We start from the raw sequence: 14,693 nt of genomic DNA, 5'->3' as shown, positions 1-14,693 counted from the left end.
ACAGACTGGTAAGACACAGAATTTATTGTACAGTAACTTTGCAGTGTTGAGATATCATCATAATGTTTTGTTTTCTACAAGTCAAAATGAAGGCCCTGCTTCTGGTTGCTATGTTAAATTGTATTTTAAATAAAAAGCCATCCTAAATTCCTGGCAAAGTACAAGGTTTAGGTCAGTTCTATAAGGAATTTTTGTCAGCTGGAAGAGGGCTTCTACATGAAAGATTAGTAATAATGAATACCAGCCTCTTTAAAAAGTAGAAGTAATGCTTGTTGAATTTATCATCACCTGCAAGACTGGTTATGTTAATAATCCTTCACATTATGCCAAGTAGACTGAAAATAATTAATAGTTCACAAACAACCTTCCCACAGAAGTTTCAGTGCCAATGCTGTTTTTACTGATTAGAATAAATTAAAAATATAAGCCCAAATATTCAGGCCTTGAATACAACTTCCTTATACCTGAGAAACTACCATGAAAAACTTATAATAAATCTCTCACAGCATTACCCTGTCAAGGGTGATCAAGTTCCTGGATCAAAGGTCACTGGGGAATTTCAGTGTCCCCATTCAGAATTCTTAAAGTCCACTCTGTTCACAAAATGTAAAAGTTAATTCAATGTATGCACACAGATGTTCCAGCACTGAGCGAGCTCTGCTGAGCTTCCACAAATGCTCAGGATTCAAAGAGTGAGAACCAGCATTGTGTGATGTCTTCCAAAAAAAAAATAAAATTGGACCTTAGCTGATGTGATATTGAGGCGGTACTCATTAAATCCTAAAGGCTCTCCGTCTCACTGGGCAAGCTCTTTCCTCCTCTTGTCTAAAGTAGCTGTGAAACAATGCTCAATTGGTAACATGTCTCCAGCCAGCAATAAGGAATGTCTGCAAGGACACACGATTGTGAGAAAGGATGAAGAGGAAGAGAAGGAAATCGAGAATAAAGCAAAAGATGGAAGTGAGGAAGGTCAGAAGGTTGTTTATACATTTACAACATCTCTAAAATAGAGTCACACCCCAGAGAGATGCAGGTGGCAAACTGATTTCATTAGAAAAACCACAATGGTTCAGAGACAAGGTTCATTTTTCCAAGTATCCTGTTTCCAGCACTGCTCATACCCAGCTGTTGCAGAGGGAGGCTCTCAGCCACCCTGCTTGGCTGTATTAAATGGGATTCCCACAGGACAGGCCTGAAAGGTTTTGCTGAAATTCACCACCAAACTAAAGAAATGTTACCCGAGGCAGAAAACAAGATCTGCTATCCAGAGCATGCCAGACAAGGTCATAAAGTTTAGCACCAGCTCAGGAAATGTTTCCCCAAGAATGGCACTGTGTATGGCACACAAATGCCAATGCAACTCCCAGGTCCTAAAAAATGTTCACATCTGCCTCCACAGCATGGAAAATAAACCTGGATACTCACTGCTCTACTAGCCTAGGAACTGGGTACTGGTGTACAAGCAGCACAAGACCTACCCGGGTGTGACAGGGAGCAGCATTACCACATACGCCACGCGGGCTTCTAGAGCGGAGCGCGCAGCTTTGTGCAGGGCTCCTGCTCGCGGGGAAGGAAGCGCCACACCAGGATGACGTGGCTGTGGGCGCTTCACTCATGGATGCTGTCAAGGCAAGAAGCAGGCAAGATCAACTGCATTTGTTTCTCAGCCCTTCGTGAACTTTGGATCTTGCCAGCTGCCAACCAGAGCTGCTCAAAATACCCTTCAAGACGTTTTTCTCCTAAAAATTGTGGCGTTAATCAGGAAAAAGTCTTTCCACTAAAGCACTCATTCTGCCAAGTATTTTATTTCTAAAAATACCACCAAAAACTACCACAAGATCTACTATCTCCTCTTCATTTTTTAATTTCTTTCTGCAGTGGTGCAGGTGGGCCAGGGCCCACTTTGCACCAGCCTCCTTGGTCACCACCCAGCCAAGGAGGCTGGTCTGCACTTGAGCCAAAGCCATCAGTCAAAACACTCAAAACTGAAAAATACATATACTACTAGCGTTGACAAAAGTCATATGCTTTGCTTTAAAATGTTCTGCAAAATAATCCAATTGGTGATCAGATCTATGCCTCACCACTTCCAGGGCCCCTTGAGGTTGCCTCTGCTGAAGATGAACCAGGACACCGGAGGCTCCAACAACAGAAGCCAGATCCCAAACCTGCCTGACTCTTCCCACTCTTGGGAATTGCAAGTATTTAGCCGTTGCTTCTCCATTTCTTCCCCTCTCCAGCATCTCAGCTCCAATACCCATTGACCCTTATTGCCAACAGGGACTGAGCTCACCAGGAAATGTACTGCATCGCCCTGATCTCTGCATAAAATGTACAAAAGCTATTACTAGAACACGGCACGCAAACATTTAGTGTAGATTCTGACCTAAGGGCAATGTATAGCCCGTAGTGCCTCAGCAGTTTTCTGAGCTCTCTTACTGGATATGTCTGCAAGAAGTAAACCCAAGTACACGTATGCGTACGCTGTGAAGGCTCCGCTCTTATCAGACCCCTCCCAGTCCGCTCACGCTTTTAGCAGGTCACTGCCCCAAGTGACCTCCAGCACATTGCACTTGCCAATAAAACACAATAGCCTGAAACTGGAAATACCTCTGGCCTAGCGTACAACAAGACACTCTCTGATTGTGTCAGTGCTCCAAGCCAGCAGCTTAATGGGAAGGGAAAAACACGGTGATTAATTACAGCCAGAGAAAACACCTTGGTACAGCAGACAGACAACACTCATTCAGAAACTTGAGGCTACAGTTCAGGACAGCACATGTGGAAAGTATTTAAGGAAAAAAAAGCTGAAATGCTGTTTAATTGGCGACCTCTCACCCACACCCCGAGCAGCCGGCCGCAGGCTGGCAGGCAGCAGGCGCGAGCCTCGGCCCCGCGTCCCCACCAGCGGCCGCTGCCAGCCTGCTGGGGCGTCAGAGTTTCCCTGGAAAACCAGCCTCTGCGGTCACGTCTTGTTGGCGCTTCACATCTTACTTTTTTTCTGGTTTCTTTCTGATGCTCCACCATCCGCCCTTCCCCAATCCCACCCGTTCTCCTCATCCACCCCCCCCCCCCCCGCCCCAAGTCACACGGGAGGAGAGCCCCAAAACGCCCCCCAGGGAGGGGGCAGTCACCTCCCCGGGGATGCCGCACCAGGCGGCCGCCCAGCCGGCTTCCCCGGGCGGGCCGGGGCACCGAGATGCACCGGGGGCAGGGAGGGGACCACGCCACAGCCCGCTCACAGCGGCCAGGAGGAAGGTGAAGCGCGGCAGGGGGCCGGACCGTCCCCAGGCCGTCGCCGGGTGTCCCCAGGGTGTCCCCAGGCCGTCCCCGGGCTGTCCCCGGGCTGCCCCAGCCCAGCAGCCGGAGGTGCTGCGGACCTGCCCGCAGCGCACCCGCCCCGAGGCTCTCCCCCGGCGCTTCGGGAGGCAGCGCCGAGCCCCCTGGGGCCGTACCGAGCCGGGGCAGCCGCAGCTCGGGGCCGGGGCCGGGGCCGTGGGGAGGGAAGGAGCGAAAGGCAGAAGCAACCGGCCGCGTCCCTACCCGGCTCCGCTGGCGGCGGCGGCTCCCGCAGGCTCGCACCGACAGGGCGGCCCCGGCGGCACAGCCCGGCCCACCGGGGGCGGCACGGCTCGGCTCGGCTCGGCCCGGCCCTCCTCCCCTCTCCTCCTACTCCTCCCCCTCGCAGGCCCGGCCCCGGCCCGGCCCGAGCGGCGTCTGGGCTCGGCCGGTTCCCTGCAGGGCTCCTCCGGCCCCGGGGCCGGCCGGGTTTGCCCCCCGCGCATCTCTCACCTCACGTCGGGCCCCTCGGCACCAAGCTGCTCGTCCCGCACCTCCCGCGGGGGGCCTCCAAGAACAGCCCGCCTCTGACCGTGCCCCTGCAGAGGGCCTGGGCAGCCCCCCGGGGCAAGGTCGGCCCCGTGCTCCTGCTTACGGGCTGGCACAAGCAGCGAGAGGGGTGCTCATCGGCAGGGGAAGCTGAGTTAACAGCCTCTTACAGACTTCAGAACCTGCAGAAACGTGTAACGAGAATTTTCAGCTATATGAAGTTGAAAAAAAAAGATAAAAACGTGACAAGGCTATTTTTCAAGCCAGGTATTCCTTTAACGCTTGGTAAGGGCAACAGCTTGCAATGAACACTAGCAACCCCGAGCCTTGTCCTGTAACCGTGTGGGTCACACAGGGCTGTGATGGGGGCAGAGCGCCTGACACCACGGCACAAAGGCAGGCAGAGCCGCCTCTGCCAGGACCCACCTTGCCCAGCCTCTGGGGAGGGCTCGGGACATGCCACGGCCTCACCTTGCAGACCCTCAGCGCCACAGCTCTCCCCTGCGACGAGCAGAGGCTCCCTCCCCACCAGCAGAGCCCAGCTGGCAGGGGCTTCCCTGCCGTTTCTGCTGGGCGCAGGCTTCCCTCCCTGAGGCAGCATCAGCACAGCACCACCCAGCCTTCCCACCGGGAGAAGGGTGCCGGGGCACCCCGGCCAGGCAGCTCCCGGCTGGAGCTGCAGAGGGAATAAGGCCAGCGGTCTGTCAAGTGTTACACGGTATAAACCCACGCCACAAGGAGACACCACCTGCCCTTTGCTGCTCACTGTGAACTCTGCATCGCCCCGGCCTTTCCATGGTTACAAGCTTCTTTTCTGCAGGACAAACGGGATGAGTGACTTAATCTGGGCTAAAACGGAGCTTTTTACTGCTTTCCCCAATGTATTCGTAACCTCTCCTTAACAACTGCCTTCTTAAGGGAAAAATAATATATCCTGCTGGTTTCTTCCAGCAGCGATGAGCCAGCAATCACTTCTGTGTCTGGAAGTGGTTGTTTAATAATCCAAATACAGACACCCATCCTAACAGCTATATAAATCCAGAGCAGCTGTGATGAAAACCCTACAAGCAGCTGGGAAGGAACAACTAGGAGAAACAATTCTGTTCCAGACTTCTTGAAGTGTCTTGCACTTCAGTCTGTCTCAGAGACTTCTGGTGCTTTTGACTTTATATCCATGGCAAAATTCATGGATTTTGACTGAGATATCTCTCCAGGACTGACTTTTGGCAGCATTTTTCCAGCACCTTTTATGGTATCTGTAGGTTAAACCATGCTTTGAAAGGACAGTGCTTTCTTTCAACACCCCTGTACGAACCAGAACAATTCACCTATACCAAGAGAACTCATGTGCCAAGGTAAAGCCAGAGCACAATCAGCAGTGAGGGTGCTGCTGGCTCTCATTTTCAGCCACATGTTCCTACAGCAGATCCTAATCCAGACTTCCCATTTCCACCTACAGGACACAGACAAGATTTCCTTGCTGCTACCCTCCTCCGTCCCTCTGCAGACGGTGCTCTCTTAGTAGGGGCTGTTCGGCAGGCACAGAGCACAGCTGTGGCACCAAAGCATGGCCTGGAAAGGTGGAAATAAGTACTCGGCTGCTGGGAGACAAGTCTGACTCGCTGTGTTGTGGTTTTTTTTTTTTTCCTCTTGCCTTTGCTGTGAAGAAACCTTTGAATGTCCACTAGCACAGCTGGTCTTTTCAGGCTGCAGACAGCTCATCTGCCCAGCGTAACTCACACGCTCCTGACCACAGTTTCCTCTTGCCTCATTGTCAGTTATCAGCATATTTAGTATTCTTCTGATCTGACAATCCTATGCCTCTCCCTCACCAGTTCCAAGTATCCTTTGTATTCTCATCACTATCTATCACTGCCTTCTATTCTTCTTGCTTTTTCTTTTTACTCTCGTTAGACACCTTGAGGAGGGCAATTTTCCTGGAAGGCGGCTTACTGAAATCGATCTTGCCTCATTATCTGAGCAAGGCCCCAGGAGCTATTTACATATTTTCCTGATAAGGAATGAGAATGTCCTGATGATCCTCTGAAATCGACAAGGAATTGCCTCTGTGTTGTTCAGTGTTTCTTGCTTGTCTGCACTTGCCTAATTCTCATCATGTAACAGTATTAAGTACAGTTACAATGTTGTTATAACACTGCTTGAAGGAAAAAGCAGTATCGTGCTCTTGAATTTAGGCATTGAAGAGATGTTGTCAATACCTAGCGCTTAAAGATCATGCAAATTTGGAAGGAAGAATTTTCATACAGATTTTTAGTTAATTTCTGTCTGTTAGGTTACAGCTGCATCTCATTTTTAAAGTTTTTTTTTCATGCAACCATTGAGGCAAAAAAAAGTCGATTGCTTACATGTATTTTTTTAAGGTTGACATTTTCTTTTATGAACATAGCTCCAAAGACCTGGAATCCTGCAAGAAAACCCAACACAAGCACCCCCTCTCCCTCTCCACGTGTTACAACCAGTGCCTGGCAGCAGCACCGAGAGCTCCCCACTGCCCCAGCACAGGGTGACTGCCTGCACGGGGCTTGGGAGCGCTCGGCATTCTGCCTTCATGGGGGCAGAGAAGGCAGCAGGCTCGCAGAGCGGCAGCCCCCAGGCAGTGGGGAGAGCCAAGGCCAAGCTGTGGGCAGAGCAGGGGGTCTGAGCCACACGGGCCTCCTGGCAGCCACGTGTCCTGGGCAGGGAAATGCAGGGCCAGTGGGCCTGTTACTCCCAAAAGTTTGCCTTGCGTGAGGGGATCTTTGCCCGTATTAACGCAGCAGGTTCGTGAGCACTTCTTGCTCTGTAGTGAAGTGAGAAAGTCAGGCTGGGCTTCGGCATGACTGACAGCTGGGAGGGAACCATTTGCTGTCGGCAATGTGCAGGACCACTTACGAAAACACAAATGAAACTCTTTGATCTAGATCTTCAGATTTTGTTTTCACTGGGACCACATTCAAATCGACCTGTGCTGACAACAAACAAAACCGAAACTAAGCCAAGCCACAGCCTCCAGGGAATGAGCAAGAGCCAAGAAGAACGCAGGCTGGCTGTCCCCGCAGAGGGTGCCAGCTGCTTTCAGGGAGCACGTTATTGCTCTGGGGGGAGCTCCCCCCTTCCTGCTGATTTCATTCTTTAATTTTTCATTAGATACCCGACCTGCCATTACTTCCAAAGTGCCAAATTCAAAGTTTCATCTTACTAATGGCACTTACGGAGCCCCAGCACTTAGTAAATACCTCTAACACACCTGCTTGAAGACCAGTTTAGATTACAATATTGTAACTACAGAGTTGGTCAATGGTCTGTCCGTGACAGTCCCACTCATCCTGTCCATGGCATTCACCTGGGGCAGGCCCCTCAAATCTTACTGCAAGCAGGTTAAAGGGAGATCTTCGAATTTATGGCTCCTCTAACCATTAAAGTCAAATCCTGCTATGGGCATTTCCTGAATTTGGAAAGGCTTATCTAGATGCTATCTGAACGCAATACTGACTTAAAAGCACTACAGATACATCGTCTACAGATACATCATTAACATGAAAAACACCTACACAGATCGATCAGATGGCAAGCTTCCTGCCAAGGAGCAAATTCCACCATCCTGACCCAGATGAGCCTGTCCCTAACACAGTACTTCAAAGACTGTAAAGCAGATGCCTAGAACATACAACTCCACACGTCCTTCTGCAGCTGTACCAAATCTGTCCTCATGTGTAAAAATCCTTCTGAACGTGGGTTTTGCACAGATGCACTCGTTCATTTCCTGGCAAGCTGCTCATGGAAATGGTGTGAGTTCTGTGCAGCTCTATGTGCAACACTTCATTCAACTGAACATTGCCGAGCTGTTTCCTTATCTGGCTATACCCAACCTGAGCAGTGCTGGAAACAGAGTATAAAACCGCACAGAACAGAGCATGGGTAGCTGAGGTAGCGCGGAGGCATCCTCCGTTACAGATGCAGGATAGCGCCCACCCTCAAGGTCTCTCTGTCAGCAAGGTTGACAAAAGTGTTTCTGGGCGCTGGCACTGCTGGAAGGCACATGCTCACTTCCTGCCTATGCGAAAAGGAAGGGCTGGCTTAAGGAAGCCCTAGAAGCTGGCCTTAACCCCCAGCATCAACTGCTCCAGCTGCTCCCTCTGAACAGGAGCTGGGGTGCAAGCCCCAAGGCTAGGGTAGCCCAGCTGCCCACTTGGGGACCCTGGGAAACAGGCAGCAGGGCCATGAGAGACACATGGGCTCTGTGGCTCCTAGGCAGGTTGCAAGTACTGAGGAAAGTGATGTTCCGATGCACTAGGTACCGCACAAGCATGTCATAAATAATCACCCCTGTATCACGGACCTCACAGGCTGAAAGGAAGACGTGCGTTCAGAGCCCCAGCCATTAACAGCCTTGACCTTGACAGGGTCCTGAAAACAGGGCTGCAGAGGAACTAAGCAGCAGAACATTTGCAAGTAGCTGCATTCAAGCAGAAAGACAACCCTCCGGCACGTCCAACACAGGACAGCCTACTGCTGCACAATTCTGCCACGCTGCGCAGCCAAGCGCGGTACCTCTGGGAAGGCAGCTCATGCAGGGCTGTCTAGTGCAGCAGCTCACCTCTCCCTGACCCTGCGGCTCAGTCAAGCAGCACGGGGAATTTGAAAACACTCTGTGCTTGTGCTGCTGAAAGAGCCAGCCGGCTTACTCACCTGTGAGCTTCCTGTGCACGGCACCCAGGCTGTTCCACCATCAGCAGTTTTGTGACGTAAAATGGCACTCATCCTGACAGACGCTAACGAGGTGGGACTTTTCCCCCCTGCAAAAACACAAGGACGCTCGTGGGGTTTCCTTTAACACAGTCATTGCCTGCAAAGTCACTGTAATGCTTTCTATATTCCCTGGGATATTTTTCCACTTGTTCGTTATAAGATCTAGTAACTGCTACAAAATAGCAAGGATTTTAATAACAGCATTACACATTAAGGATGGCTTTAATTACGTATACAATATCTATGTAAATGCCAGATAGCATCTTCCGCATGAAAGGCAGGGTTGGTTTGTTTGCCTCTTATCCTCACAGTATGGAATCTTATTGCTCCTTATGATGTAATATTCACTTGGTTAGACTTAATTATGTAGGCTAGTAATTAAATTAACCTTGCTTAAATTAAAGAGGAAAAAACTGTATCAAAGCATTTCTATCATGGTGGCTCCTAAAATATCTCCATCAGGACCAGATCCCCATTGTTCACGGAGCTGTAAAAAAGACACACAGGAAAAACAGGTCCAGGCAATGCCATGTGCCTGATAATGAGAGGAAGGCACTGATGAATGACATGTGCCCAGCAGCTCTGGAAATGAAGTGTAGGTGCCTGTTTAGGTACCCAAAAGCAAGGTTGTTCTCAATGAGATACCAGTCTGAAAACCTTGGCCTGAGCGTCATGCCCAGCATTACACCATAACTGACTTAGTGCAGCTCTTTCACACATTTTGTTTAGCAGTTTCAACCTGTTTGAATAAATCCCCAAAAAGTAAGTTCATAGCGACAATGCTCCCATGAAATCCAAGTCACAGAGAAGTGAGGTAGCTTAGCCAAGGTCATGGCTAACTCTGTGGTTTACCCTTAACTGTTCTGCTGTCATAACTGCACTAAGCAGTCATTAGACTCCTGTTTGAGCACAGGTAAACAGATCAGGCCCTTGCTGAGTCACTGGCACAGTCAGAAGAACTCCAACATCCTGCCGTGAATAGCGATGCTTAAGGCACAAGCCAAAAGAGAATGGAAGTCTTCAGCTTCTCTACAGAAACAGCTTCCACTAATGTAGTCTGGCCAGCCAGGCTTGACTATGTGGTTTGAGTGAGAAAACAAATGTTACCTCCAGATTAAACACAGAAGTCACAGAATAAAACTGTTTGCATGATTATGACTACTCCAGAATACTGCACAAATAAGGTACGTCACAGGCACACTGGAGAGACAAAACCAATCCCACAGACTTCCAGGACGAGGGTTCCCAACACAGCTTCAGCTTAGTCCTCCTCTATACACACAGCATGGCACAGTCTTGATTTCTTATTTCCCCTGCGTAAACTGATCAGTAAAGCTTGATCCCAAACTCTCCCTTGTAACTCTCAGGAAGAGGTTGCTCCCAGACTCTCTCCTCCAGCTGAGCAACAAGGGAAACATTCAGTGTGGGCCAGGAGAACACAATCTGGCAGCGAGTTACACAAGCGTTTGCTGAGACAGCACTGGAATGTCAGCAAACAGGATCTTTGGGTCTAACCCCAGCTCTGGAGGCAGCAAGCAGCTTAAGTCATCATAAACACGAGGCCCAATCACACCAGCAGGTAGATTTGTTTTGAAAAGCAGATGAACCTCACTGCTTTAAGAACCATGGTTCTGTTCCCAGCTCCGCATGCAGCCCACTTGCTAGATTATCTATAAAATAAGCGAATGACCTCGGCCTCCCTGCAGGAAGGATAACTGACTTTTAGAAGTACAGACACCAACAGGAGCAGTGGAGCATGTGGGACTCTGTGGACTTCTGGGCATTGGTAAACAGTATTATGAAGGTATCTCACTTCCCACTTTGTACTCTTTCTGTGGGCAGTTAGAAGACCTGTTAAATACGTCAGAGCCACATAAAATGCATAGCACTTGCGAGCTTTGACCTGGTGGCCCATAAGGCGATGGTCACGTCTAAGACACAGACCAATCCAAAAGGAAACCATGAAGATCCTACCCAGACCATAAAGGACTGCAGGACTGGTCCCAATTATTTGTTTATTCTGTCATGTTTTAAGTTGGAGAAAAAATAAATTACAGTAATAACAATCAAAGCTTTTGAATTCTCTGTGTATAGCTATTCTCTTATATCTGTGCACTGCATGTGCTTGTTGATGCCAATGCCCTGTAACCGAACGCCACTGCCGTCTGTCACACACAAGTCCTCATTATGTTGCATAACAAATTACCTTTGTTGCCCAAGAGAATGGCACAGTGGATTTTGTTGTTGCCTCGCATAAACTTTAGTCCTGAGAATTCCACTTTGCACTGACGCATCGCTTCTGTCTGATGAGTGCTTTATTTCTGTTGTTAAGCAGCAAGCTTCATGATACACAGGCAGTCACGGATCCTGAAAAACAAGTTTAGAGATACATAAATACAGCACCATTATGTCTGCAAAACAATCGGCCACGTGGATTCTGACTGCTGCCATAATGCTGGGTTTAGAGGCTGCAGCTACATGTCCTGGGAGACAGCTCCTCTGCGTATTCATGGCTATTGTCATCCGATGTTTTCGTTGGCAAGCAAAAACAGTATCGTAAAGAAACAAAGAAAGTGGCAGAACAGCAACGTAATTTTAAACCAAAGATTTCATGGCATTTGCATTTTAGTGTTATACTACTGCTTTTTTGTGAATTCATCCAACTGCACTACATTATCTATTGTTTTCAGTGTTTAGTTACTGTTTAACTGAACAGGATTAATTAAATAGCTCATCTATTAAACAACAAAGCATGAAAAACCTTTACAAATTCATCTACATGATTACAAAATATTAAACCTCACTAGATGTTTCTTCTGAGTCTTCTTTATTTATGTTCAGCACATATTTCAGAGGGAAAAAAAAACACTTATTGCCAGGCTTCAAACAGTGTTCCCTTTCTTAAAACATTTTGGTTGGCAGGTTTTTCTATTGGCCTATGACCAATGCTCTGTATAAGTGGAAAAATAGTGGTGATATCTACAAGCCATATTTTGCTACATCTTATAAGGAGTAATGCTATCTTATTTTCATATGTGCTGGCTGTACACTCTGCTCAGGGCACTACTGGAAACCCACTGATAGCTGTTCCCTACTTTCTCTGGAAAAAATCCATGGGAGAGGGAGGGGAACAGTCATTACCTAAGCCAACTTCAGGAAAGTCTGAGCTGGCCTGTTGGGATAACCTTAAATAAGGGTAACAATATCTGGATGCCAGCTGGTTTGAAGATACTTATCGTGATGTATTCTCCTAATCCTTACAGAAATATACATTTCAGTCTCCAGTATATAGTTGTCTCCTATGCACTAAATCATTCAGCAATAGTTGAATCTGCTTTTTCATCAGTGCTCCTATCTGTCCTAATGAACATCATTTCCACTGCTTGCCCCATGTTGTACATGGCCAAGTAACAGTCATCAAATAAATCATTTGAGACATTGCGGGACAATGGGTGAATAACTTATTGCTGAGGGATTGGGTTTTGTTTCTATTTACTGGCTGTAGCTAGAAACACTTCAAGCCAAATTTCAATTACAGGACATAAGATAAAGAAAATCCAGGCTGGGCTTTTTGAGAGAGAGTTGTACTTCAGTAATTAGGTATGGTCATTTTCAGACACTGCTGCTCACAGTTAATGATGCTAATACAAAATCTACCTGGGTATTACTGCAGACAGTTTAGGAAAGCCTTCATGGGAATGCATAGTTACGATCAAAGATGCCAGGAAGACACGTGGAAGGTATGGAACAATGAAAAAGTATCTTTGTGGGAACCTGAGAAATTTGAACACGCCACAGCTGAGCTTACATGAAGTTTTATGGCTGCTCTTACTGCTTGTGGAAATAATCGGTAGGCAAGCTAAGTGGCACTAGGAAGGGAGGGAGACCACAGCCCTGCCTGCTTCAGCATAAAACACCAGCCCTCAATATGTTGGCTCCTTCCTCTTGACAAAGATGCTGGTAATGCAGGGCCTGTGAAAATTCAGAGTGAAAGACTGAAACTTTTCAGGTCCTGAAAAGAGGTGAATAAGAGAAGACTCGGTATAAGCATACCCTGGAATAAACGGGATTGATGCAGTAGATGGGAACTTTTCTCTTTCTCGTCTTCATGTTTGAACGCAAGGCTATGCAAGGAAATGAAAAGAGTGGAAAACTCAAATCTGACAAAAGGAAGTGTGTTTTCACACAATAATCTAATGTGAGTCTAGACAGTAGCATGAGTGGATAGTAACACAAGTCCTGGTTACGCTTAATGCATTGTGAAACTGACCTTAAACATACCGTTCGAGTCCCTGCTGTCAGCTCCAAGCAGTGACAGCAGCACATCCCGCCAGCAGCACCACGCTCCTGGGTGCTGCTTCCTCACAGGCACAAGGGCTGGGCTCTGCAGGCCCTGCTCCCAGCCCTTCCTCGCCATCTCTGTTTTCCTGAAGTAGAGGCCAAAATCCTGTGGCTCTGTCCTTAACAAAAACACTGCTGATTTAAAGACCATCGCTGGGACACAGACCTTCCACTGAATAAGGCCTCGGAAGACTGTCATCCTCAGAGCCGTGGCCAAGTCAGTCACCTTTTCATTTTTCCACTGAATGGCATCAGAGTTGATGCTGAAGCATGACGACTTCAGAAACCATCAACAAGGGTTCAGAAGTATCGTTGTTCTTCCTAGGAACCCGGGGGTGTTGTCACTAGCTTCACACACCCCAGCACAGCCTTGCAGATGTCACAGGCCTGCCTGTGGAAAGAGGTTGACAAGACCGGTACTGGCTAGATAGAAAGTGTGCTTAGGGAAACTTAAATAAAAAACGTTCATTAACTAGTTACCCTCTTCTATTATTAGAAGAGTAAGAAGACTTCAACACAACGTTGAAGGAAATATTTAAAATGGTAAATCACTTTCCCTACAGCATATTATTAACCCGTGGATCCCATTCCCATGAGATTTAACCTGAGCCGAGACGCCTGCTGTGTCTGAAAGGGACCAGATGTATTTTTATAAGCCGGCCCGATTCCACCTGGGGCAAGGGCAGTAACCTCTCGGCTGGGTATTTGCGAAGGAGGCTGCTAACCCCCCCGGCACACAGGCCAGCAGGGCTGAGGACTCCAGCGGGCAGCACTGCTGCCACGGGACGAGGATGTCGCTCACGACCACCACACGCCAACACCCCATCTCTCTGACCGAGCACCAGCCGAAGCGCCAGCCCTGCGCAGCCGGCAGCGGAGCCCCCGGCCCCCACGAGCAGCGCCCCGCAGCGCCGCTCCCGGCCCGGCCCCGCCGCCGCCACCCCCGGCGGGGGCCCGGCAGGGCCTCGGCAGCCCCTCGGCGGCGGGGCCTCCGCGCCAGGCCCGCGGTGCCCCCTGGCGGCCGCAGCCGGGCCCCGCGGGGTGAAGGAGCCAACGCAGGGCCCGAGCCTCGGCTCTGCGGGTACCGGGGCGCGGGGCCCGGCCCCGCCGGCGGAGCTCGGCGTGCCCTCAGCCCGAGGGGCAGCAGAAAGCCCTCACGGTAACGCCTCAGCGAGCGCTGCCCTCACCTCCACAGCATCGCATTCAGTTACACAGCACCGGTGTTTGTCAGTTTCAGAGAAAACTTCCCAAAGGTCCTTTGGCACAGCCACAGTTTCACAAGCAGAAGGAGAACAGCTTGGATAACTGAGCACGTGAAGCTCTTTATTCTTTTGCACGGCCAAGGCAGAGGTTTTGACATGGAATCACTTAGTGAAATGCTCCAGCCTAAACGGCAAAACAACAGCAAAACATGACAGAAAGCATGCTCTGCCAGGTCTGGAAGCAGACCAGTTTGTCAGAGGAGCCTTAGGCCTCTCTTAGGCCCAGAGAAGATGGCAGCAGCAGATCCCCCTTCGCTGCCAGAAACACAGGCACAGTGCGGTACTGCCTGACAGGGCCCAGGTTCGCAGCACCGGGCAGCTCAGCACCCTGGGATGAAGGCGCCCGAAAAGCTGCCCACAGCAGCAGGAAAGGCGGTAGCTGGTTCCACCGGGAGCAGCCACGTCACAGCCCCCCCGTGCCTCCAAAGGGCGCTCTGTAACTCCCGCATGGGCCCAACGCAGGGACTGCAGGAGTCAGCAGCTGGGGGACCGTCTGCAGGCAGCCACCAGCAG

The 14,693-nt window shown here is 49.5% G+C and overlaps 1 protein-coding gene across 4 annotated transcripts in view; it reads right to left on the bottom strand.

Moving 5' to 3' along the window:
• The window catches only part of PIK3CB (phosphatidylinositol-4,5-bisphosphate 3-kinase catalytic subunit beta), a 129,142-nt gene that overhangs the window by 93,512 nt on the left and 20,937 nt on the right, over positions 1-14,693 (bottom strand). Inside the window, exons 3-4 of one of the 4 annotated variants that reach the window (XM_048062998.2) lie at positions 10,784-10,944; positions 8,518-8,624 (exon numbers count right to left, since the gene is read on the bottom strand). The gene's annotated coding sequence lies outside the window, so the exon portion shown is untranslated. Of the gene's footprint in view, positions 1-3,455; positions 3,474-3,543; positions 3,695-8,517; positions 8,625-10,783; positions 10,945-14,693 lie in introns of those variants that run through there. The other 3 variants (XM_048062997.2, XM_048062996.2, XM_048062999.2) reach the window with 3 other exon arrangements.

This window comes from Anser cygnoides, chromosome 9 (assembly GCF_040182565.1).
Source record: "Anser cygnoides isolate HZ-2024a breed goose chromosome 9, Taihu_goose_T2T_genome, whole genome shotgun sequence".
Classification (NCBI taxonomy): Eukaryota; Metazoa; Chordata; class Aves; order Anseriformes; family Anatidae; genus Anser; species Anser cygnoides.
Note: the sequence above shows the minus strand (reverse complement) of the source record. Positions and strands in the feature narration are given on the sequence as shown.